Genomic DNA, 24,485 nt, shown 5'->3' on the forward strand with positions numbered 1-24,485 from the left:
GCATTTGATAACTAAAATTTTGAATTGAATTTATGGGATATAATTTTAAATATGTATCAATATTATATTGGGTGTATATTATTTTATAGCTCTCAGAATTTTGTTGTCATAACATGTTACTGTTGAAGCCCATTAAATTTGTCTGTCTTAATTTATTTGGGATTCTATAACAAAGTACAATAGATAAGGTATATAGAAAATGAACAACTAAAATATATATTATAAATATATATATTATGCATATATATGTATATGGTTTTAACAGAAAGAAATTTGAGATGAAACTATGTCATGCACAGTTTCTACTGAAGAATCTCTTCTTAGCTCTTAGGATGCTCTCTTTCTATTGTATCCTTACGTAGTAGGGAGATAGATAAGATTAGACAGGTGTGAGGGGAAAGTCAAAGAAGCAAAAAATGAGAGTTGGAAATGAAACACTTTTCTTTCTTAAATAAGGACAGTTTGCACTCTGAAGTCTTTATCCTCATGACATCATCTAAACATAATTATTTGCACAGAACCTAATCTCAAAATATTGTTTCATTGGAGGTATTTTGGGCTTCATCATTTGGATTTGGGGTATCCTACCACAATCTATCTCAATGATTACTACAAAAATATGCTATATACTTTCTGAGGAGTTTTCTCTTTTCTGTCTGTGCCTTAGGTAGCCATTTTTGTTGAATAATACTACCAGTGCTACTTCATGATTTTATTTCAATTTTATTTGTTATCTTTCAAAAGCAACATTGTGTTCTACAGGAGGCTTTGAACTCTTCCAGCAAATGAGTGAGGTGTTTTAGTTCTTCTAATTTTAACCTAATAGTCTTACCAGAATATAAAACACATTGACAAACTTCAACAGATTTATTAATAGAAAAACAATTCTAAATTTAAATACCACTTGGTCCCCACTATGGCTCTAATTAAGTGTAGTGTGCTAAGTAGTATTTATATTTGAAGTTATTCTGGTATTAAATTGATTTTAGTTCTCTGGAGCTTTCAGGAAATGTGTTAATTTACAAATGTACACATAAACATACTAAAATACAATTTAAAAATTGAATGAATTTTCTTAAATTCTTCATTTCAGTAGAGTTTTGTTCCTGAAAACAAATCACACAGCAATAAATTTTCCTGAGTAAATGCCACATGGGGCATCACTTTTAAAAAAAAAATAGTTTGATTATTATTTCAAAACTAATGTAACTGTTAGACACAAATTCTTTCTTCAGTACTTGAAATTTTTCATTTTAGGGATCTTTCATTGTATAGATCTTTATTTTTTTGGTGTTTTTATTTTGAAGTGATGGTGAATGGAATTGAATTCTATAATTATTTTTGTTGTATTTGTTACTGATATGCAGGAGATACTAATTTTCCCATGTTGATATGAATCATTATACTATGTTAAGAATGTTTATTAATTCTAAGGGTTTCATTTTGGGGTCTTTATGGTCTCCTAGAAAGGATAGCATTATCTGATATGGGGGTAATGTGATTTTTTTTTCCTATCGTAATCTTATTCCTTTAACTTCTTTCTGTTGTCTCATCACTCTACTTAAAACTTAAAGCACTACACTAAATATGAATGCAAACAGGGATATTTCTGATTTTATGAGAACATTTATCATTTTTAATCATTTACTACAATGTTTCCTATAGGTTTTTCATATAGAGTCTCTATTAAGCTGATGTATATTCCTTATATTTACAATACATTTGGGGTTTTTAATCACTAAAATAAAAACATTCAACTTCTACAAAAGATTTTTATCCTCCATCAAAAAATTATGTTATTTTTTGACATGAATCTATTCAGGTGCTATATCCCTCTATTGATTTGCAGATGTTTAACTATCCCTGTATCCATAGCAATATAGTTTTTAGTCATGTGAATGATAATATTGGTGTGTCATTGGAATTTGGTTTGAACATATTTTATTGAGAATGTTTGTATATATGTATATCAAAAAGATAGCTTTATATACATTTTGGTCTTTATATGTTTCTAATATATGGAAATTACTGGTCTCATGCAATCAGTTTGGTAGTGGTCTTTCACATTTATCTCCCAGAACTGTTTAGAGACCACTGGTATAATTTAAAAAAAAATGACAGGATTGATCAGTGATCTTGTCTTTACCTAGGCTATTTTATATTTTAGTAAAAATAATTGTTGTTATACATTTTATCTTTGTATTTACCACTGATATATAAGGACTCACATTTTAATAATTTAATTTTGATAGGTTCTATGTGATTAGAAGTTTCAAATAAATTGAATGTGAGCTTCTGCAGAGTACATTAATGATACTCTGAATTTCACTGGCATTGAGCATAATGTCTCACTTTTAATCAGTAATTTTATTAGGTAGGATAGTCTCTATTTTCATTAGTTTTAATAGAACAACAGCAATGTTGCTTATTTTGTTTATAGTGGCTGATTTTGTGTCAACTTGACACAAGTTGACATTAGAGTCATTAGAGAGGAAGGAGCCTCAGTTGAGAAAACAGCTTCCTGAGATCCAGCTGTAAGGCATTTTCTTAATTAGTTTTTTTTTCATTTTCCTTTATTAAGAAATTTTTTACTCACTCCACATACTATCCATAAACACCCCTCCTCCCTCCTTCCACCCCCAGCCCTCTTTCCCAAGCCACCCTGCAACCCCACATCCCCCAAATTGAGATCTCCCATGGGGAGTCAGCAGAGCCCAGCACACTGAGCCTAGGCAGGTCCAAGCCCCTTCCCACTGCACCAAAACTGTGCAAGGTGTCACACCACAGGAACTGGATTCCAGAAGCCTGCTCATAGACCAGGAACAGATCCCGATTCCCCCGCCTTGGTGCCCCCAAAACAGTTTGAGCCAAACAATCGTCTTCCATATCCAGAGGGCCTAGTCCAGTCCCACGGGGTCTCCACAGCCACCAGTCCACAGTTCATGGGCTTCCACTAGTGTGGCAGGTCATCTCTGCACATCCTCCCATCATGATCTCGATGTCTCTCGCCTGCAGTATCTCTCCTCTCTCTCATAAATTGGATTCCCGGAGCTCAGTCTGGTGCCTGGCCATGGATCTCTGTATCTGCCTCCATCTGTCACTGGACAAAAGCTCTATGATGACAGCTAGGTTATTTGCTAGGCTGGTCACCAGAGTAGGTCGGTCCAGGCATCCTCTGGACCACTGCCTGCAGACCAAGGTTGGGTCAAGCTTGTGAAAAGATATCAGAAAATGGAAAGATCTCTCATGCTCATGGATAGGTAGAACCAACATAGTAAAAATGGCAATCTTACCAAAAGCAATATACAGATTCAATGCAGTACACATCAAAATACCAACACAATTCTTCACAGACTTGGAAAGAACAATACTTAACTTAATATGGAAAAACAAAAAACCTAGGATAGCTAAAAGAATCCTTTATAGTAAAGCAAGCTCTGGAGGCATCATGATCCCTGATCTCAAGCTCTACTATAGAGCTATAGTAATAAAAACAGCTTGGTACTGGCATAAAAACTGACATGTGGACCAATATAATCAAACTGAAGACCCTGACATTAATTCACACACCTATGAGCATATGATTTTTGACAAGAAGCCAAAACTGTACCATGGAAAAAAGAAAGCATCTTCAACAAATGGTGCTGGCATAACTGGATGTCAACATGCAGAAAATTAATTAGTTCTTAATGGAGGAGTTCCCAGACCATTTGTGGGTCCTGCAATATCTTTGACGGTGGTCCTGGGTTCTATTAGAAAGCAGGCTGTGGAAGCCAGGCAGTGTGCAGCACCCCTCCATGCCCTCTGCCTCAGCTCCTGCCTCCAGGATTCTGTCCTATTTGAGTCCCTGTCCTAACTCCCTCTGGTGACAAATAAGAATGTGGAAGAGTAAGCTGAATAAACTCTTTCTTTTCTGTGGTATGAAGGTTTCTCTGGCCCGCTTATGCTTATATTAATTATAACTGCTTGGCCATTAGCTCAGGCTTATTACTGACTAGCTCTTATACTTAAATTAACCCATAATTCTTATCTATGTTTAGCCATGTGACTTGATACCTTTTCTCAGTTCTGCTTTGTCATCTTGCTTCCTCTGAGTCTGCCTGGCGACTCCTGACTCAGCCCTTCCTCTTCTCTGAATTCTCATCTGCTTGTCCCACCTATACTTCCTGCCTGGCTACGGGCCAATCAGCATTTTATTAAACCAGTGTACAAAAGCATTATCCCACAGGACTTCTCCAATTTGCTTTTTGGTCAAAGTATTTTATGGTAGCAATAGAAACCCAAACTAAGACATTTATCTTTTCAGAATTCACTCATTATTTTATTATATATTGCTTCTTTGACCTTTTCATCATTATTTGATTAACTTCTGTTCAAATATTTATCATTTTTATTCAGATTTTGTGTTTTGCTTGTTATAATATTTCTATGTTCCATAAGTGTATCACTTACTTATTTACTTTAGGTTTCTTTGATTTTGTAAGGTAGGTTAGTTTAGCTATGAACATCTGTCTTCTTAGAATCAATTTTTTATAAACCACAAGTTATGGGATGTTTTATTTTCATTTGCATTCCCTTCTGGGCATTTAAAATACCTGCTGTCTTGATTTTATTGATAAAACCCATTCAGTATCCATAAGTCTACTGAGTAATCTCATTAGTTTGTGTATTTTCTGCTGGTTATCTTCCTGTTGCTCTACTTTTAAGTCTATTGTGTTCAAATAGAATAAAAATATTTCCATTATTAATTGTATTTTTTAAGAATTAACTGAGAGCTTGTTTGGATATTCTCAAGACGGAGGGCAGATACTTGTATAACCTTGACTGAAGAATTCTTCTGCTCAGGGAAGATCACACTCTTCACCTGAGCGTGCATGCAGCATCAAGAGAGACATGCTAAATTGCAATTGAGACCTCATAATACTGGTGATACTAATATCACAGGACATCTACCTAGAATGGATGCTGGTTTGAGGCAGAACTGACCTCTTTGTAATGCATGTGGCAGAGCAGGAAGGGTGGAGCTACTCAAATCCTTCTGAAGTATAGATATTACCACAAGCTTCAGATGCTGGTCATACAGGTATAGAATTTGGTGTTTGCCTTGCTGAGTTTTTGTGATTGTTTCCTGATATGCTCTGATTCTTCTGTTTTGGAAGAGGAACAACTTTTATTCTGTGCCATTTTATGTTGGAAGTCTGTAACTTGTTTTTGTATTTTATAGGAGCTCACAGTTAAGAGAATTTTTTTTTTAATTCCAAGGTGTTTTAATTGTTAAAGATCATGAGAACTTTTAAAGTTAAACTTTATTTTATATAATGAGATAAATGTGACACTTACAAGGACAAGGAGTCTAAGGCTGTGGCTAAAAAGTCATGTGTTTGTCAAGTGGACAAGGTGTAGAGTTCTGATGGTCATATTTGTCACTATGGTAGAATCCAGAATCCCTTGGGAGACTGACCTCCAGCAGCCTTTGAAATTTGTCTGGATTGTGCTAATTATGTGGGAAAACCCATCTTAAAAGTGAGTCAGAACCATTTATTGATTAGTTCTTAGTCACAACCATTTATTGATTAGTTCTTAGATTGAATAAAAATGAGAGCACATGCATTAATTGTTCTCTGTTTCATTTTATTTTATTTTATTTTATTTTTGTTTTATTATTTGTGTGTGTGAGTGTGTGTGTGCATGTGTGTGTGTGTGTGTGTGTGTGTGTGAGAGAGAGAGAGAGAGAGAGAGAGAGAGAGAGAGTTTTGCCTGCATGCATATATGTCCACCATATATGTGCTTGTTGCCCTCAGAGGTCAAAAGAAGTCATTGTATCCCCCAGAAGTGGGGTTTCAAAATACTGTGCACCATGTATGTGCCAGGAATTGAACTTGAGTCATCCTCAAGACAAACAAGTGTTCTTAACTTCTGAGCCATCTCTCAAAACCTTGTTCTCTCCTTCTTGACTACAAAAGCAATGTGACCACTTCTTCCAATCACAAGGGGTTTGCCAATATGGTGAATTGTAGTCTCTGAGCTAATTAAACCAGATCCACAAAAAGAAACGAATTATTTTATGAACAGAGATAGGTCAGTTGGTAGAGAAACTTTCTGCTAAGCCTAATAGATTCCCATGAATTGCCTCTGACTTCAACACATTCTCTATGTCACATAATTGTGGTGGTCTGACTATGAATAGCTTCCATATGCTCATCTATTTGAATGCTTAGTCATCAGAGAGTGGTACTACTTGAGAAGGAATAAGAAGGGTGACCTTGTTAGGGGAAATGTGTCACTGGGGCCCAATTTCTCTCCCTTCTTGCTGCATGGGAATCCAGGTGTAGAACTTTCAGATAGTTCTTCAGCAACATGTATGCATGTAAACTACCATCCTCCCCACCATGAGGATAAGGGACTAAACCTATGACACTGTAAGGAAGCCCTGGAAAAATGTTTTATCTTATTAGAGTTGCTTTGGTCATGGTGTCTCTTTACAGCAAAAGAACACTGACTAACACACACACACACACACACACACACACACACACGCACGCACGCATGCATACACAAAAATAAATAACTAAGTGTAATTTTAAAGATTACTTTATGCCTTTAAATATGGTCTGTTTTAGAAAAACAACACATGGGATGTTAGAAGAATTTAAATTCTGAAAGAGTTTCTATAAACACTGGATGATGATGACCCATTTTCAATATTATCAGAATTCATGTAGCAATATTACAGGAAACACTCTACACAGTCAAGGAAATCTAATAAAAACTATAATAATATTCTTCAAGAAAAAGAAAATTTGTTCTTAAAGTTCATACAGATGGACAAAGATTCCCCAAAATTTAAATAATCATGAATGACAAAAAAAAAAGGAAAAGAAAAGAAAAAAAAAAGCTGGATATATCAATTGCTAATTTCACTTGTACCACACAGGTATAATATAAAACAGCATGGTACTAGCATAAAATAAAACAGGCTGATATATGAAATAAAAGACAGAACCTAGAATTATACCTTTGAATTTACAACAATCACAAGAACTTAAAATGTGCCAGAAACATCCATTTATGAAAGACTTTTTTTCAAACAATAGTGCTGGGAAAACCAGATAATGACATGTATAAATATAAATATAGATTCCATACTTTATACAAAGGTAAATTAGACACATGGATAGACCTTAATATAAGACATAAAACTCTGAAACAGCTATAGGCATGCATGGCCAGGAACACAGTTCAAGACAAAGATATATAAAAAAGCTTTCTAAAAAGGATTCTGATAGCTCAGGAAATAGCAGGAAATGAGAAATAGATTGCAGGAAGCTATAAAACAGTCAAAATATACGACACACTTTAAACAAATTGTCCTCATGAAAGTCTTTGATATGTAAAATATATGTATACAAACATGGGCTTTATATGGAAGGATTTTCAGCAAGTTCTATTTGATAGTTCAAATAATTAATGAGTTATCCATGAACCAAAAATGCAGTTCAGTAATTGATTTAAAGGTGGTTTGCTAATGTTCATGTAATTCCGGCAAAGATCAGCAAAAACAGAGGGAAATGTCTCAAGATAACAGATTTCAAAACCAAGAGTCAGAGAATAGCAGAATAAGAATATTCTATATGCCAGTATGGCCTTCAACTAACCTTTAGGTTTCTACATTTGAAAATACTTTTTATGCTCTTTACCAGTTAACTATCAGTTAAATATTACAGAGTATACAAAAGGGCTTTTCATTCATAAAATGTCTATATTTTGTTTAATAAATAAGATTGAAAATAATTATTTGTAAACTTAGCAGCTATAATTAATTCTTATGTTTTCTCTATGCATTTTTATTTTACATTTATTGCTAAGAAATGTTACAGTTAAAAAAAAATCACACACAAAATTAGCCAGACCCAAGGGCTACACAGCTCATTACATTTTTATTTCATTAGTACAGCCAACATTCATAATGGAAGCTGTGAAGTTTCTCATTGGATTGTATACCTTTACTATCATATATATATATATTTTAGGGACAGGCTGCATGCCCAGGAGTAGTGGTTCAACACAAAATGGGCACCATAATTTTTCTCTGTGTGGGCAGTTTTTGTTTTGTTATTGTAACTTCTAACTTGTCTGTTTAATTTTTAATTTTTGGCTCTTACTTTTTTGAGAGGGAGTTGAAGGGGGCATATTAATCTCAGTGGGTAGAGAGTCAGGAAGTTCTGGGAGGAGTTGAGGGAGGAGAAAGTATATGAACAAACTATATTACATAAAAAAATTTAAAGCAGTATGTTTTTAAAATGATTTAGGTTAACAACACACACACACACACACACACACACACACACACACACACTTTAATGCTCTTCTCTACCACACAAGGAAAATCATGACAGAGTTAAAACTAGAAAACAAGTATATCCTCTTTTGTATCCTTTTTCTTTTAAAAATTACAAATTGGTATATCAGTGTTTTGCCTGTGTCTATATCTATGTATATGATTTATGGCCAAGGAGGCAGGTTGAGTTTCATAGGCATGGAGCTGAAGTTACAGATGGTTGTGAGTCTCCAGGTGTATGGGCACAGGGTCTTCCGCAAGAGCAGGAGGTGCTGTTCATTTCCAAGTCATCTCTCCAGCCCCATTATTTTAATTTAATATTTAACAATTCAATTGTTCTCAACTCAATGAAAAATGTGCCACCACCAAGAACTATAACTTTGTTATTTCATGACATCACTAGAATAGCTTCTGCAGTTTCTCAAATTTACTTCTGAGCATTTGGGTTTTGTTATGTTGCACTTATCTCCCTTTCTGTCTGGACTTGTTTTTTTTTTTTTTTTTTTTTTTTTTTCCTTATCCTCCCAGAAAGTTCAATTGTTTATTTGACATTTTTCAAGAGTGAATCTTTTGATTAGGATTTGCAGTGTCTTTGGATAATTGCTCACAGGGATGAAAGATTCCAGTCTCAACAAATAATAACTGTGAAGCAATTTATGCTACATTTTGTAGAGAACTAAGTTTTGTCCTATCCTTTTCTTCTCTGCACCCTGCAATGATTCTTTACTAAAACAAAGTGTTAAAGTTCCTGTCTCCAGTTGTTTCACTGAAGAAGCTGACCTCTTGCAGGCACTCACTCTTTCTTGAGAAAGAATCAAAAGCTCTTCTTCTATCCCTTTCAAGGATGAATATTCACACAGTAGCAAGTTCACTGATGCAGAAACCTCTTCTCTGTGGTCACTGATATATAAAGCTTTAATTTATCAGTTTTCTTAGTTCATCTGTTTTCTAACTTCAAAACATTATTGCTATAAAATTTTCTTGTTTTCCATGCCTTTTGATGATAATACCTTAAACGTATTTTCCTATGTCAATGTCATATTTTCACAGGTGAACAAAACTGAATGTGTGCTTGTTGCTCAATTTCTTTATAAATATAAATTATTACAATTCATTTTGCTATGCATCTATAGTGCAAATGCACAAAGTTGATGTAAATTTGTGAGGATAATGTTTCAATAAAAAATTCAGAACAAGTCTATGCATTTTAGTAAATATTATAAGGCTTTATATCAATATTCACCTATTAAATACTAATTTAAATGCCTTTCACACTTGAGGTGACAGCTTTACATTTTTTAAACTCATATATCTGATACTCATAGCTGCTATGGGAAGGTTTTCCAGAAGAAAAAAAAAAGTTACTGAATATAGACTGTCTCTGTGTAATTATAATTTAAGACTTTTCTCTTTTAACATAATTATGGATGGTAAAATACTTTTCTCATTTCCAGGCTCTTAGTGTACATGCACTATCTACCACTTATTGCATCCAATAGAAATCCAGGTAGTATCAGTGTTATTGAGATCATAATGAAGCACTGTGGATTTTCTTGTCTAATTTCATGAGCCTTTGCATACACATGTAAAAGCTAGAAATGAAGAAGTGAATATTCAAATCAGAGAAAGTTATGGACCAGCACTGGCTTAAAAATGATGTAGAAAACAGGGCAAGAAATGGAGATCTCTAGAGCTGTATGTTGCTGCGTTGAAATCAGTAACACACGCAGATAGAGACACATACAACTATGTATGTATGCATGTGTATATACGATTAGACATATACATGATTATAGTTTGTCATCTGTCAACCTATCTCTGTATATATCTGTAATCTGTATTAATTTTATAATAAATTATTTTCTTCTGAGTTTAACCTAGCATTTATAGCATTTAACTTTTATCTCATCTCTTTAATCAGTTATACATTTAATGTAGGGAAGTCCAGACAGTTTTTTTTTAACCATGCAGTTGTTTTCTTTTCAAATTGTGTGCATGTTTGTATGTGTATAAATTGTATGTGTGTGCATACAGGTTTATATGCATGGCGGTCAGATGTTAATGTTGGGTGTCTTTTTTAATTGTATTAACATTGTTTTTTTGAGACAGAATCACTCACTGAAACTAGAGATAATAGATTAGGTAGACTGGCTGGCAAGCAGCACCCAGGGACATTTTCATCTCTCCCTTTCCTCAAATGGATAACAGGCATGTACTTGTAACACGAATTGCTAAATGGTCTTATTAATTAAAAAAAATAAAATAAAAAAGACAGAGCCAGATATTGGGGTTAAAGCTGAAAGATCAGAGGGGTGAAACAAGCCAGTCATTAAGTACTTGCTGCTAGGAAATCCTCAGCCCAAAAGAGCTACTTCCTGTATACTCACATCTTCAATACCTTTCTGTGCCCTGCCATCTTACTTCATCTCTCCACCTTGCTACATCACTTCCTTTTTCTGCCAAGCACTGTCACTTCTTGTCTGTCTGGCTCTGTTACCAGTTTGGCCTTAAACTCACAGAGATCTGGATGAATCTCTGCCTCCCAAATGCTAGGACTAAAGATGTGTGCTACCACTACGTGAGCTCTATGTTAAATATAGAGGCTGGCTTTTTCCTCTGATCCCCAGGCAAGCTTTATTTGTTAGACCACAAATAAAATATCACCACATGTACTTCTGATACCAACTTTTTCCTGTAGGTGCTAGGAATCTGAACTTAAGTTCTCATAGTGGCACTCCAAACAATTTACCCCTTGAACTATTTCTCTCAAGCCTATTCACTTGTTACTCTGGATGTTTCACAACTATATAACTTTTTTAATTATGAAGAAGTTTTCTATTCGTTTTACATACTAACCACAGATCCCCCTCTCCTCCCTTCTCCCACCCCCATCTCCCCCCCATAATCCCCTCGTTCCCACCTCCTCCAAGGCAAGGTCTCCTATGGGGAGTCAGCAGAGCCTGGCACATTCAATTGAGGCAGATCCAAGCCGCTTCTCCCTGCACCAAGGCTGCACAAGGTGTCCCACTATAGGCACTGGGCTCCAAATGAATGGCTCATGCACTAGGGATGGATCCCGATACCACTGCCTGGGGGTCCACTAAACAGTTCAAGCTAAACAACTGTCTTGCTTATCCAGAGGGCCTAGTCCAGTACCATGGGAGCTTCACAGCTATTGTTCCATAGGTCATGTGTTTCCACTAGTTTGGCTGGCCGTCTCTGTACATTTTTCCATCATGATGTAGCTAGAGTTTTCCTGCCTGGCCCATAGTCATGGCAAATCTCTCTCACCTGCCAGTCCCACAGCCACTCAGACCCGACCAAGTAAACACAGAGACTTATATTGGTTACAAACTGTATGGCCGTGGCAGGCTTCTTGCTATCTACTTCTTCTATCATGAATTAACCCATTTCTATTAATCTATACCTTGCCACATGGCTTGTGGCTTACCGGCATCTTCACATGCTGTTTCTCATCGTGGCCGCTGGCAGTGTCTCTCTGACTCAGCCTTCCACTTCCCAGCTTTATTCTCCTCCTTGTCCCGCCTACACTTCCTGCCTAGCCAATGGCCAATCAGTGTTTTATTTATTGACTAATTAGCAACATATTTACCATACAGAACATCCCACAGCATCATGATCTCTATGTCCTTTGCTCACAGAATCCCTCTTCTCTTTCATCAATTGGATTCCTGGAGCTTGGCCTGGTGCCCAGGTGTGGATCTCTGCATCTGCTTCCAATAGTCACTGGATGAAGGCTCTATGATGACAGTTAGGGTATTCATGTTGGTGCCCATAATTTGTTTAGGTTTGAGAATTCTGATAAAACACAAAACAAAACAAAATAAAAACCCAAATATCCCTCAATCTCTCTAGATGTCATACATGAGCTTCCATTTTCTTATTAATTAGCCATCCTGCTAGCTGAATTAGTTTTGTATCTGACATGAGGCTCTCCTTGTTTTTTGTTCAGAAATTTAATAATTAGGGACTGTTCCTATATTAGTCCTTTGGAATTGCTGTAGTATTTTTCTCCTCTGTACCTTATCTTGCACACATGTGGCCATTATATCTTGGCTCTGGTGATCTTACATTCGGAATTAAGACATATATTAGACATTTGGCATTACAATCTTGGAGAGTAGAAAGTTCTCCTGACACAACAGGACTTTGATTTCTACAATGGGAACAACAAATCTTGAAGAAAGAATACAGTAGATAATAAGGGTTCAGTACTCTGCCACTGACTGTAGTATTCCCCCCACAGATGTGTACTGCTTAGTATACCGTGAAGGTCTGAATTCTGCACCACTTTCTTTCTATTTACTTTTATCTCTAGTTCCTTAATGAAAAATACATATTCCTAATATCCCCTAATGACTTTTCTCACTTATAGTTAGCTGAGATATTTGTACTTTTTGGTGAAGGCAATAATCTGTTTGGTACACCTGACAGTTATCTTGAATTATTGTTTCATGTTTGAAGTACGTTTCAAATGGATATATAGCATAACTGTGTCTGAAGATAGACTCTAGAATTATATATCTGTAACAAGTCTTTCTCTGGACCACCAGCTCCCAAATAATGATACGGAGACTTATTACTAATTCCCAAAGCCTGTGCCATAGCTTAGACTCTTCCCACAAGCTCTTATAACTTTAATTGACCCATTTATATTAATCTACATTTTGCCTCATGGCTTTTTACCTCTCTTCAATCTTGAACTTCCTGTTTCCTCTCTGTATCCTCTGGTGTCTCTATTGTACCTAGATTCATCTCCTCTTCTTCTCTCTCTCTTCCTGGGGGTGCCATCTAACCTCTTCCTGCCTAGTCATTGACCATTCTTCTTTTTATTAAATCAATCAGAAAATTCCTTGGTAAAGACACATCTTCATAGTGTACAAATAGATTAATCCGCAAAATGTATCCATAGTTCAAATAATTTATCTGAATAACAAAAACAAAAATAAGCACAAAGATAAGGAAAAATCTCCCTATTCCTCAATTGAATCTTAGATTGCAAATACCTCACCCTGCTTGAATGGCCAGGCACCAGAGGTTGGACAGCCCATAGACCCAGGATAGAACCAAACATGACTGTGAAAAAATTCGAATGAAATGAATACTAAAGATATTCTACTATATTCATAGATCAGTACCTAGCCCAACTGTCATTAGAGGCTTCATTCAATAACTGATGAAGCAGATGTAGGAACTTATAATCAAACACTAGGCTGAGACAGGAGAACCATGCAGAAGGGCAGGGGAGGATTGCAGGAGCCAGAGTGGTTGAGAACACAGGCCACAGAATCAACTAAGCAGGGCACATAGGGTTCACAGAGACTAAAGTGACCCTGTCTAGGTCTGAGCTAGGTCTACTGAGTATATGTTACAGTTGTGTAACTTGATGTTCTTATGGGACTCCTAATTTTGGGAGTGAGGGTTTCTCTGACTCTTTATCCTGCCCTTGGGACCTTTTTTCTCCTACTGGATTGCCTTGCTTAGCCTTGATATAAGGGTTCATGCCTAGTTTTACTGAAATTTGTTATGCCATGATCAGTTGATATCCCTGGGATGCCTGCTCTCTTTCTTTTCTTTTTACATTTTAAGGGAAATGGAAGGGGAGTAAGGAGGGGAAGGAGGAGGGACTAAGAAGAGTGGAGGGAGGGGAAACTGCAGTTGGGATGTAATGTTTGAAAGAAGAATAAAATTTAAAAAAAAAGTACCACTCTGAACAGTTGGATGGACCCAGCTGGTTTGAGAATTGTAATCCTTTGACACTTGTGGAAAAAAAGGAACTTGAATTTCTAACATTTGTAGAAAATTGGGACAATTTCAGTTGTTTGTAATTGTTGGTTTGTTTGTGTTTTTTAAAGAAGGACTGATATTTTTAAACACATTTTTATTATGGTTACTATTAAAACAGATTAGGGAAATGCTACTCATCAAATATGCTAAGTATTCAGCAGTCCATTTACAGGAATATCCTGTTAAATAGTTAGTAGTCTGCTTGCCATTACTGGAGATTAGAAGAGAAGATCTTATACTCTGTCTTGGTCATAGAGCAGGAATTTAAAACATGTTTCTAAGAATCACAGTACTGCTTCTCTGTTAGACATCCACAGTGTACCTTCTATTTTGTATATGCTCAATAAATGATCACTTTTTAAGTTTTGCAATAGTTATTTCATAGATGGAACAGGAAAACAATTAAATTTGAAATTACATTTGATCTTAATCTTGAGCGGCATTTCATAGGTTGTCATGCTATCATACTTTGAAATAATTCATGGAATATTATTCAGTTAATGTCTTGATAATCTCAATAATTGTGCCATTCATGAATGAAGAACATGAGAGTTCTACACTGAGTATTGAGAAATGCTAGAAAGTAATGATTACTGGTTTTATGCTTGGTAATCCACTAAACACTTACAAATGATGTACTATTGATGCTCCAGTTACCGTTAAGTTAGAGAGAGACCACAGCATTTATCAGTAAATATATCATGAAGTAGAGAATTAATTTTAAGTAAAGTTTCGTTCTCCCACAAATTGTCTGTGGTTAGGTAAGATAATTACTAACAGAAACAATTAATTAGTGGCTTTATGGCTTCTGAATCCATGTGCCTTTATCACCAAATTATAATACACTGGCCATTCTGCGTTAAAAACTTTTAAATTATTAATTTTAAATTTTTATTTATTATTATTGTGTATGTATGATTTGTGTATGTAAGTTTGGGTGCATTTCATGGTATGTATTTGAAGGTCAGAGTACCATTTTAGGGAATAAGTTATCCCTTTTCAGCATGGGATCTAAGGATCATTGATTCTAGGCTTGGCTATATTAATATGATTCATTTATTAGAGATATATGAATTTCCTAGTTAGAGTGCCATTTATGTGTTTATAAAAATGGATACTGTCATAGTATTGTGCACTGTGGTAGATATATGCAACTTAAATAATTTAGCAGGTACATAGGACACTTTTATTCTCTGACCAAGATTCTTAGGGGTCTAAAAGATAAAGTACTTCTGTCTCACTCATGGAAAAGTTATGTCAAGTTCATTTGAAGTTTTAGTAATATGTTATCTACAACTCACTGTAGTTCACAGCCCTTTCCTTTTCCTATCTTTGCATCTGGCACTTCCTTTAGCATCATTTATGCTCTCACCTTTGCTGGTCCAAATTCCACTGAAAACTGAAAAGGTAATTGCATATTTTCTTCGACTTCAATTATTTCTTTGTTCAATTTTTATGTTCATACATCTAAAACACTATCCAGTAACAGTAACACATTTTCAACACTGCTGATTCTTTTATCACTATGATAACTTCTCTTAAATACCATTCACAGATAACCAGACATTTTGGCTCTAGTAATGTGTTCTGGATCATATTCAATGGTTGGCACTTTTCTTGGATTATTTTAAATACCAATTTTCATTTATGACATACTGTCAGACTCCTTCACTGAGAATTCTATGTAAGAACCAATCACATAGCCGGGCGGTGGTGGCGCTAGCCTTTAATCCCAGCACTCGGGAGGCAGAGCCAGGCAGATCTCTGTGAGTTCAAGGCCAGCCTGGGCTACCAAGTGAGTTCCAGGAAAGGCGCAAAGCTACACAGAGAAACCCTGTCTCGAAAAACCAAAAAAAAAAAAAAAAAAAAAAAAGAACCAATCACATATATTGTCATCATAAGAAATCTATGTAGGGTTTTAAATTCATTGAAAGACTACATTTATATGTTGTATAATTTAACAATCACTCTTATATGCAATGTAAGATTTTATCCTGTCAATGAATTTGTGAAGGAAGCGTTTTTGATATTATTTCCAAATATTTGACAAGGTCACTGATGCTCAGAACAGTTCCAATATAAATATTGTACTTCAGATTCTAGAAAGCTGTACATTCTCCAAAGTTTTATCATACAAAATGGTTGTCACATGATTTTTTGTATATTATTTTATCTTAAGTTTCACAAGTTCATAAATATGACATGGACCATGAGGGAATAGGACATGCTTGATCGAATGCTGTCAGCACATAAGTGTCACTGGAGAACTAATCAAGTTACAGTAAATACACAATAAAATTCTCACTACACATGGATATTATGGAACATTCTAATATTATTGAATGTTCACTAAATTACAATAACCTAACATTTTCTATAAGACTAGCAGAATATTCAGAATAATTTACTAGAGAAATAATGTAGCTTCAAATTTTTTCCTGTGAAGTTAAATTTAGTGGGTTGGAAACTTTCTGTAGCAGAAGCATGTCGTGTGTAGGATTAAAGATAGTGTGGATCCTTCCTCTTTAATAGGACAATCAATCTTCGTTTTCTTTCCTTTGAGAGAGCTGCCCCTGAGAGTCTTAGTGTGGGGCTGGGCTTCATTGAGGTCAGTGTTCATACCAGACTTTTTCACTCCAGTGTCTTAAACTGCTAGGAAGCAATTTTGGTAAACATGCCATCTTAAAGGCTGCATTCTGAGTTGGCTCAATAGAGGGAAGATTCGCAGATTGAAAACGATCAATAGAAACCATCAGGAGAGTCAGAAGTGATGGCTAATCCTCCTGCAAGTTTCATGAAAGCTTCTATCAGTGAGGAAAGACAGCAACAGCAAAGACAAAACTAAAACAGCAGTTTTATGGACTTACAGTATCTGAAGCCTCTTAAACATCTGTTGAATCTCTAAGGACTCCACATAATTCAAGATTATTTCTCTCAAGTTTGGGGAACTATTGTCCATTTTATGTACTGACTCAACACTGGCTTATCCTGATGATGTGCCTTCCAAACTTGATTCTGTGTCACACATATATATTCCACCACTTTTCAGTGAGGTGACAATTTCCCAGCATAGACTGCTAAAGGAAACCATGGCCAGGAGCTGACTTGGCCATGAGAAGCACCTCTTTTTCAGAAGGAAAGAACCACTTCCCATATGCTACAAACAAATGATTTTAGAGTGGGGAATACCTGTATCTCGTGTAACTCTACCATCATGCTTACAAAGTATTAAAATGACAGCAAAAATATCTTAATTCAGTTTTCTATACTTTTACTTACTATTCCATTATTTTCTCTGTTGTGGAACAGGTATGCAATTGTTCCATGACGAGGAAGTTTTGGTCAATAAGGAAGGAATAATTTTTGTACTCCCAACCTTTAAATTTTGCATATGTCTCTTATACACTCAAATTTTGCTTGAGTGGTGTCTCAGCTATCCAGAACATACAAAGAGTGGTGCGCTAGTGCCTCCCAATGACTATGTGTTTATACAAGTATGCCACTGTAGTCTTTGCCCTTTACAATTAAGATTTTCACATTATCAGTCTGTCAGAGCTGCATTGTCCAGCTTTTCAGAATTACTTACTGAAGAGATTCTACTTTGTCTGTGTTTCTGCAAACATACATACATGGATTAATTCTTGTGTCCTGTTCTGCATGGCTGTCAGTTTTTATTTGTTTATTAAATAATTAATTAATTTATTATTAATTTATTTTAGTAGTTTCTGTCACTCTCAGATTGGCTTTTTCTATTCTGCCTTGGACATGAGGGCACAAACATGAATTGTTTGTCTTTCTGTGTTTGATTTAGTTTTACATGAGTCTCTATGGTCTCTCTTTCTCCCCCCCCCCATCTCAGCCACAGCACACCCAAATCAACCCTCCCTGGCATCTACTTCCAGCATCCAGGCCACCCTTAGTCCCCTTGCTATTTGTTCCCTCTCTGCTGTGGGACCCTGCTTTACCTTCCTCTACCCGGGCCTAAACTGGCTATGGTTGTCCCTTTGCAGGAGGCGGCTGAAGTGGATGGCTTGGTCAGAGTATGTGTCCCTTTCTCATTAAGTGAACTCTGTCAAACAAAAAAGAGATTGGGGTCCCAAACTGCTAATTCATTCACCTTTCTAAAGAATTCCAGTATACCACGCCATCTTACAACCTCCCCTTTCATCATGTTTATATGATTCTCAACAACAATCTTCTGCCCAAGGAACAGACCAGTCTAGGACTAAGATTCCTTCCACATATAGACAGAATCCACCAAGCTAATGCCACCCATCCTGTCTGGAAGAGGCAGTCCTCAACCAGGGCCCTGGATGGAATTACAATACCATAGGGACCATTCTTTCTAGGCAGCAATTTATAACTTGTCTCCAGGCTCATCTCCACAAGGCTTCCCTTAAAGCAGTAAATTATTAAAAAAAAATCTAAGAGGTCATCCAGGACAAACACAAAAACCTATCTCAATACCTACATTGCCTCACAAAGGCCCTTTTACAATATACCATTCTGGATCCTGAGACCCCAGATTGAAAACAAATCCTTATGACCTATTTTCTCTCCCAGAGTTTCCCTGATATTAAGGCCAAACTTAAACATCTAGAGAAAGGACCCCTGACTCCACAGGCTGAAGTCTTAGCAATAACTTTCAAGGTTCACCATGGGAGAGATGAAAAAGCCTGAAAAAACTACCTAATCTTGTCTCAGGTCTTTCAGTCAGCCATAGCAGCTGCCCAGGCTCCTTTGCCTTCCAAAGCCCAAGAACCTCCAGGTCTCTGTTTCAAATGCAGTCAGGAGAGTTACTGGGTCTGCCCAAGCCCTCATAAATCACCTCAGCCATGTCCAAAATACCATCAAGAAGATCACTGGGGTATTGAGTGCCCTCATGTCCCTCATGGTGTGAGCATATCAGGCCCAGAAGACCCTCTGACTGACTTCATAAGTCTGACCATAGACAATGGTGGCGGCATGGGCTTCCTTGGCCTGACCATCTCTGGCATGATGCTTTGGATAGTTATCACAGTACCAAGTCATTCCATCTTCTTCCATCTGGATGCTTGGGCCACTTTTTCAGTTGTGGTGGAGAGTTGGGGACCCACCACCCCTTCTTGTTCCTCTACTGTAAGAGTAGGAGGACAGCCTTACCAGCCTCATCAAACTACACCACTTAGCTGTTTCTTTAGGGATATTCACCTTACCCATTCCTTCTTAGTGGTACCAACCTATCTGTCCTGGTGCTAGGAAAGGACTCTGTCACTAAAGTAAAGCCTCTATCTGCTTGACTCCAGACTCATCATCCATCCCCCTCCTCTTTCTCTTCCAAACCACACAATCTGACATACCTTTTCCCTCATTGGTCTCCCAGGTAGATACCTAGCTGTGGGACACCCAAAGCCTCTCTATAGCCAAACATTCCCCTCTCATCCAGTTACAAAACCCTTTTACTCCCATCCAGGGCAAAAGGCAAAATGTAACCCAACAACCTGATTCTGATTGTTTAGAAAGGTTTGTCTGTCTGTTTTTTTTTGTGTGCAGATGGGTCTATGCTTTCTGGTGTGTCTGTAAGTTTCATTGTAAACACAGGAGCAGAGACAGAAATGGGTCAGGCTCAGTTGAATATATGAATGATGGTGGCTACTGCGTGTTTTTTTTTTCTGACCTGTCTTCTCTGAGTGTGTGAGCTTTCTATGATTTGTGTTATTGGTTTGATTTTTGCTTTCTCTTCTGCTGACAGCTGACAGCACCTACCACTAATGTTGCTTGCTATGCTTTCTTTGATGGCTACGGCTTAGAATTTATCTCTGGGCCTTCTGGCCACTGGATTCAGTTTATGAAGGATAGAATTTAAAAATAGTCCTTGTTTAAGAAGGTATTAAAGCTACACTTCTGTGCATTCATATGTAAGACTGTACCTCTGGCTGCAGCCGACCTCTTATAAGTGAATCAAAGTTAACCTTGGGTTACCTATTACTGTCTTCTCTTCTCACCACCTGTCCCACCTTCTAACACGTGGTCTCCACACAGAACTTTCTTCCTGAGTTCTATTTCTTCAGGTAGTATTGACGAGGATACACTTATCTTTCAGCCATGCCCACCACTCAATTTTCAAACTGACTCAAGCTGCTAATTTGACTTTCTTCAAGTGTGTATGGACCATTTCTTCCTGCTAGCTTCTGCCACCCATCATAATTAGTTCCAAATTCTAGAGTCCACCTCTTCAGCTACTTCTTTCCTCCACCTGTTCTATGTAGCAGGAATCTTGGAAGGCCTTATTAATAAAATCAAACCTGAAGCCAGGTATTGGGGTGAATTCTGGAAGGTCAGAGAAGCAGAACAAGCCACAGCCTCACCTCACCAATTCTTCAGCTGATCCTGTTTCCTCAGACTGGAAGCCTTTGAGTCCTCATCCAAATGGATCTCAGCTGAACTGCTGTTCAAAAGCCTGAAAGCTTGACCAGCCAAAAGCTTCTAGTTTCTGGTCCTCACACCTTATGTACCTTTTTGCTTTCTGCCACCACTCCCTGGGATTAAAGGCTCACTTTCTGGGATTAAATGTGTGAGTCACCATACCTGGCTCTTTCCAATTCGGCCTTGAACTCACAGAGATCCAGAGGGATTTCTGCCTGCGGAATGCTAGGATTAAAGGCGTGAGTGCCACCATTTTCTAGCCTCTGTCTCTAGTGGCTGTTCTGTTCTTTGACCCCAGATATGTTTATTAGGGTGCACAATATTTTGGGGAACACAATACAACCCCAGTGCTATCCATCTGTCTCTCCTTGCCATATCAGTGTCTTCTCTTTGGCTCTTGGAACCTGATACGCCCTCTGGGGCCTCGGCATGTGGGCGACTCTCTAGTTATGAAGATATCTACTCCTCTCCCTCTATTGGAACTTTCCCTGTTTTCTGGCCTCCTCCCCCAGGAACTGCATGCTAAGTCCTGCACCATCCTCCAGGGCTTGTCCCTCCTGTCTCTCAGCTCCATTCTGTAATTGTTACAGTTTCTCTATGGCCTCCTGAGATTCTTTTCTGTCTCTCAACTCCCACTTGGAGCTAATAGAAACTCCCTTGGCAAAGTTTATATTGCAACTATTCCCCTCTTTACCCATGGCCTCAGATTTTGGTAAAACTTTGCTCTGTTATGGCAAATGGTTTGGCCTCAGTATAGTTCAATGGCTAATATTGGCATGCTTGATTTTCAATGGTGGCAACATCTACCACTGCAAAAACAAATGATCTGAAATTTTTTTATGTCTAAACTTTCTCTCTCCTCTATTTCTTCCTGTCTACATTTGTCTAGAATAGCTTTTACACATGGATGTTTATCTTCCAAGAGACCCCTACCTCTAACCGACAGCCCATCCTAACAGGGTTGGGAAAGCACTCTGTATCAAGCTGCCAAAGGCTGATTCAGTCCCACATAACTTCCTTAGTCATCTCTCTTTCACTGGCGCTTGCATCCTATGCCTGATTTCTCTATGACCAAAGAGAATATTACTCTAAAAAGTGGATAGAGACTTAAAGGGATTAACTATATCGTCCTGAAAATACCATGGTATAAATCTTGGCTCTCCTAATTGCATATCAGATACTGAATAACTCTGCCTTGCCTCTTTGAAAATGCTATTTGTGTGTCCCTCCTGGATCAAACTTGTGATAACCGTTTGTGGCGTCACTCATTGTCTTTTTTTTAAAATTTTATAATTTAATTTAATTTTACATATCAGCCATGGATTCCCTTGTGTCGTTCCCCCCCCCCGCCTTTCCCCCCAGCCCACCCTCCATTCCCATCTCCTTCAGGGCAAGGACTCCCCTGGGGATTCAGCTCAGCCTGAGAGATTCAGTCTAGGCAGGTCCAGTACCCTCCTCCCTTCACCCAGGCTGAGCAAAGTGTCCCTGCATAAGCCCCAGGTTCTAAACAGCCAGCTCATGCATTAAGGACAGGTCTCAGTCCCATGGCCTGGGGGCCTCCCAAACAGTTCAAGCTCATCAGCTGTCTCACTTATCCAGAGGGCCTGATCCAGTTCCATGGGGGCGCCTCAGCTATTGATTCATAGTTCATGTGTTTCCACTATTTCCCTATTTGTCCCTGTGCTTTTTCCAATCATGGTCTCAATATCTCTTGCTCATATAATCCCTCCTCTCTTTTGCCGATTGGACTCCTGGAGCTCCACCTGGGGCTTGGCCATGGATCTCTGCATCTGCTTCCATCAGTCACTGGATGAGAGTTCTATCATGACAGTTAGGGTGTTCGGCCATCTGATCACCAGAGTAGGTCAGCTCGGGCTTTCTCTTGACCGTTGCCAGTAGTCTATTGTGGAGGTATCTTTGTGGATTTCTGGGGACCTCTTTAGCATTCTGCTTCTTCCTATTCTCATGGGGACTTCATTTATCATGGTATCTCTTCCCTTGTTCTTTCACTCTGTTCCTGATCCAGCTGGAAACTCCTGCTCCCCTAAGCTCTCTTTCTCCCAACTCTTGCCCTCCATTACCCAGTTTGCTCATGTAGATCTCATCCACTTCTCTGTCCTTGGGCAATCCCTGTGTCTTTCTTAGGGCCCTCTTTACTAGGTAGCCTCCCTGGAGTTGTGAGTTGCAGTCTGGTTATCCTTTGCTTTACATCTAGTATCCACTTATGAGTGAGTACATACCATGTTTGTCTTTCTGAGTCTGGGTTACCTCACTCAGGATGATTTTTTCTAGTTCCATCCATTTGCCTGCAAACCACATGATTTTTTTAAAAAGCACATATTTATTAAAATAAGATGTAAAAGTTAATCATTTTTACCATATGTAAACTTTGCTTTTACTCTTCCTATCCTTTGAACTTACATCCCTGAAACAAAACCCAGAAGTAATCATTAAATGTTGAGCATTGATGGGGAGTGTGTGAAATCTGTATATGAATTTGGTAGGGTGGTCATTTTCACTATTCATCCTACCATCCATGAGCATGGGCAGTCTTTCTGTCTTCTGATATCTTGGTCAATTTTCTTTCTCAGTGTCTTCATGATTTTATTGTACAAGTCTTTCACTTCCATGGTTAGATTTACATCCCAAAAAAAGTTGTTATAGCAAGTGTTCTTTAATATTTTTGTTGCACAGGCTCTTAGGAAAGCTTAAAATTCAATAAGCCTTATTAGTAGAAAAATACATTTAAATACATAATAATTTTACAACAAATTATACAATTACAAAATAAGTATATTATCAAAAATTATAATTATAATTGTTATTTAATCACTTATTAATATGTAAGCAACTTAAACTTATTTTGTTTTTTGTGTTTGTGTGTGTTCGTGTGTATGTGTGTGTCTGTGTCTGTGTCTGTGTGTATTTGTGTATATGTATGGTGCTGGGGATAGAACTCAGGGTGCTCCAAATGTATATGCTCTATCATAGAACTACAGCCATAGCTTTTTATTTTATATATTTAATCAGACACCTACAGAAAGTTAAATGAGCTGCATAAAAACAATACACCAAACAAGAGTAGAAACATACATACAGTATAAAAAGAAGCTTTAAATTTGTATCAATAAACCAAAACACATACCAGTATAAAATATTTTGAGATTATTATTTGCTTCTAGTTCTTGGTTACCTGATTTTTTTTTCTAGTTCCATCCATTTGGAACTAGAAATTTGCCTGCAAATTTCATGATGTCCTTTTTTTATTTATACCACTGAGTAATACTCCAGTGTGTAAATATACCACATATTTGTATCCATTCTTTGGTTCATGGACATCTAACTTGTTCCAGCTTCTAGAGATTATGAGTAATGCTGATATGAACATAGTTAAGCAAGTGTCTTTGTGGTATGATTGAGCATCCTTTAGGTATATGCCCAAAAATAGTATTGCTGGGTCTTGAGGTAGATTGATTCCTAATTTTCTGAGAAACTGCCATACTGATTTCCAAAGTGGCTGTACAAGTTTGCATTCCTACCAGCAGTGGAGAAGTGTTCCACATATTCCTCATCCTTTCCAACATAGGCTGTTATCAGTGTTTTTGACCTAGTTATTCTGACAGTTGTAAGATGGTGTCCCAGAGTCTTTTTGACTTGAAAGCAATATATTTTCAATGCAAGAATTAATGAATTTTTACTAAGCTTCTATTTTACCTTTTTTGTGTAAATTATAAATTATATTCTTTTTAGGGGGGTTTTCAAATCAGTATTTCTCTGTGTAGCCTTGGCTGTCATAGAACTCACTCTATAGACCACACTGGCCTCAAACTCACAGAGATCCGCCTGCCTCTGCCTCCCAAGTGCTAGGATTAAAGGCCTGAGCCACCACTTCCCAGCTATTTTTTTTATTTTTAGCCATTTTGTTGTGGTAATT

This window comes from Peromyscus eremicus, chromosome 2 (genome assembly GCF_949786415.1).
Source record: "Peromyscus eremicus chromosome 2, PerEre_H2_v1, whole genome shotgun sequence".
Lineage (NCBI taxonomy): Eukaryota > Metazoa > Chordata > Mammalia > Rodentia > Cricetidae > Peromyscus > Peromyscus eremicus.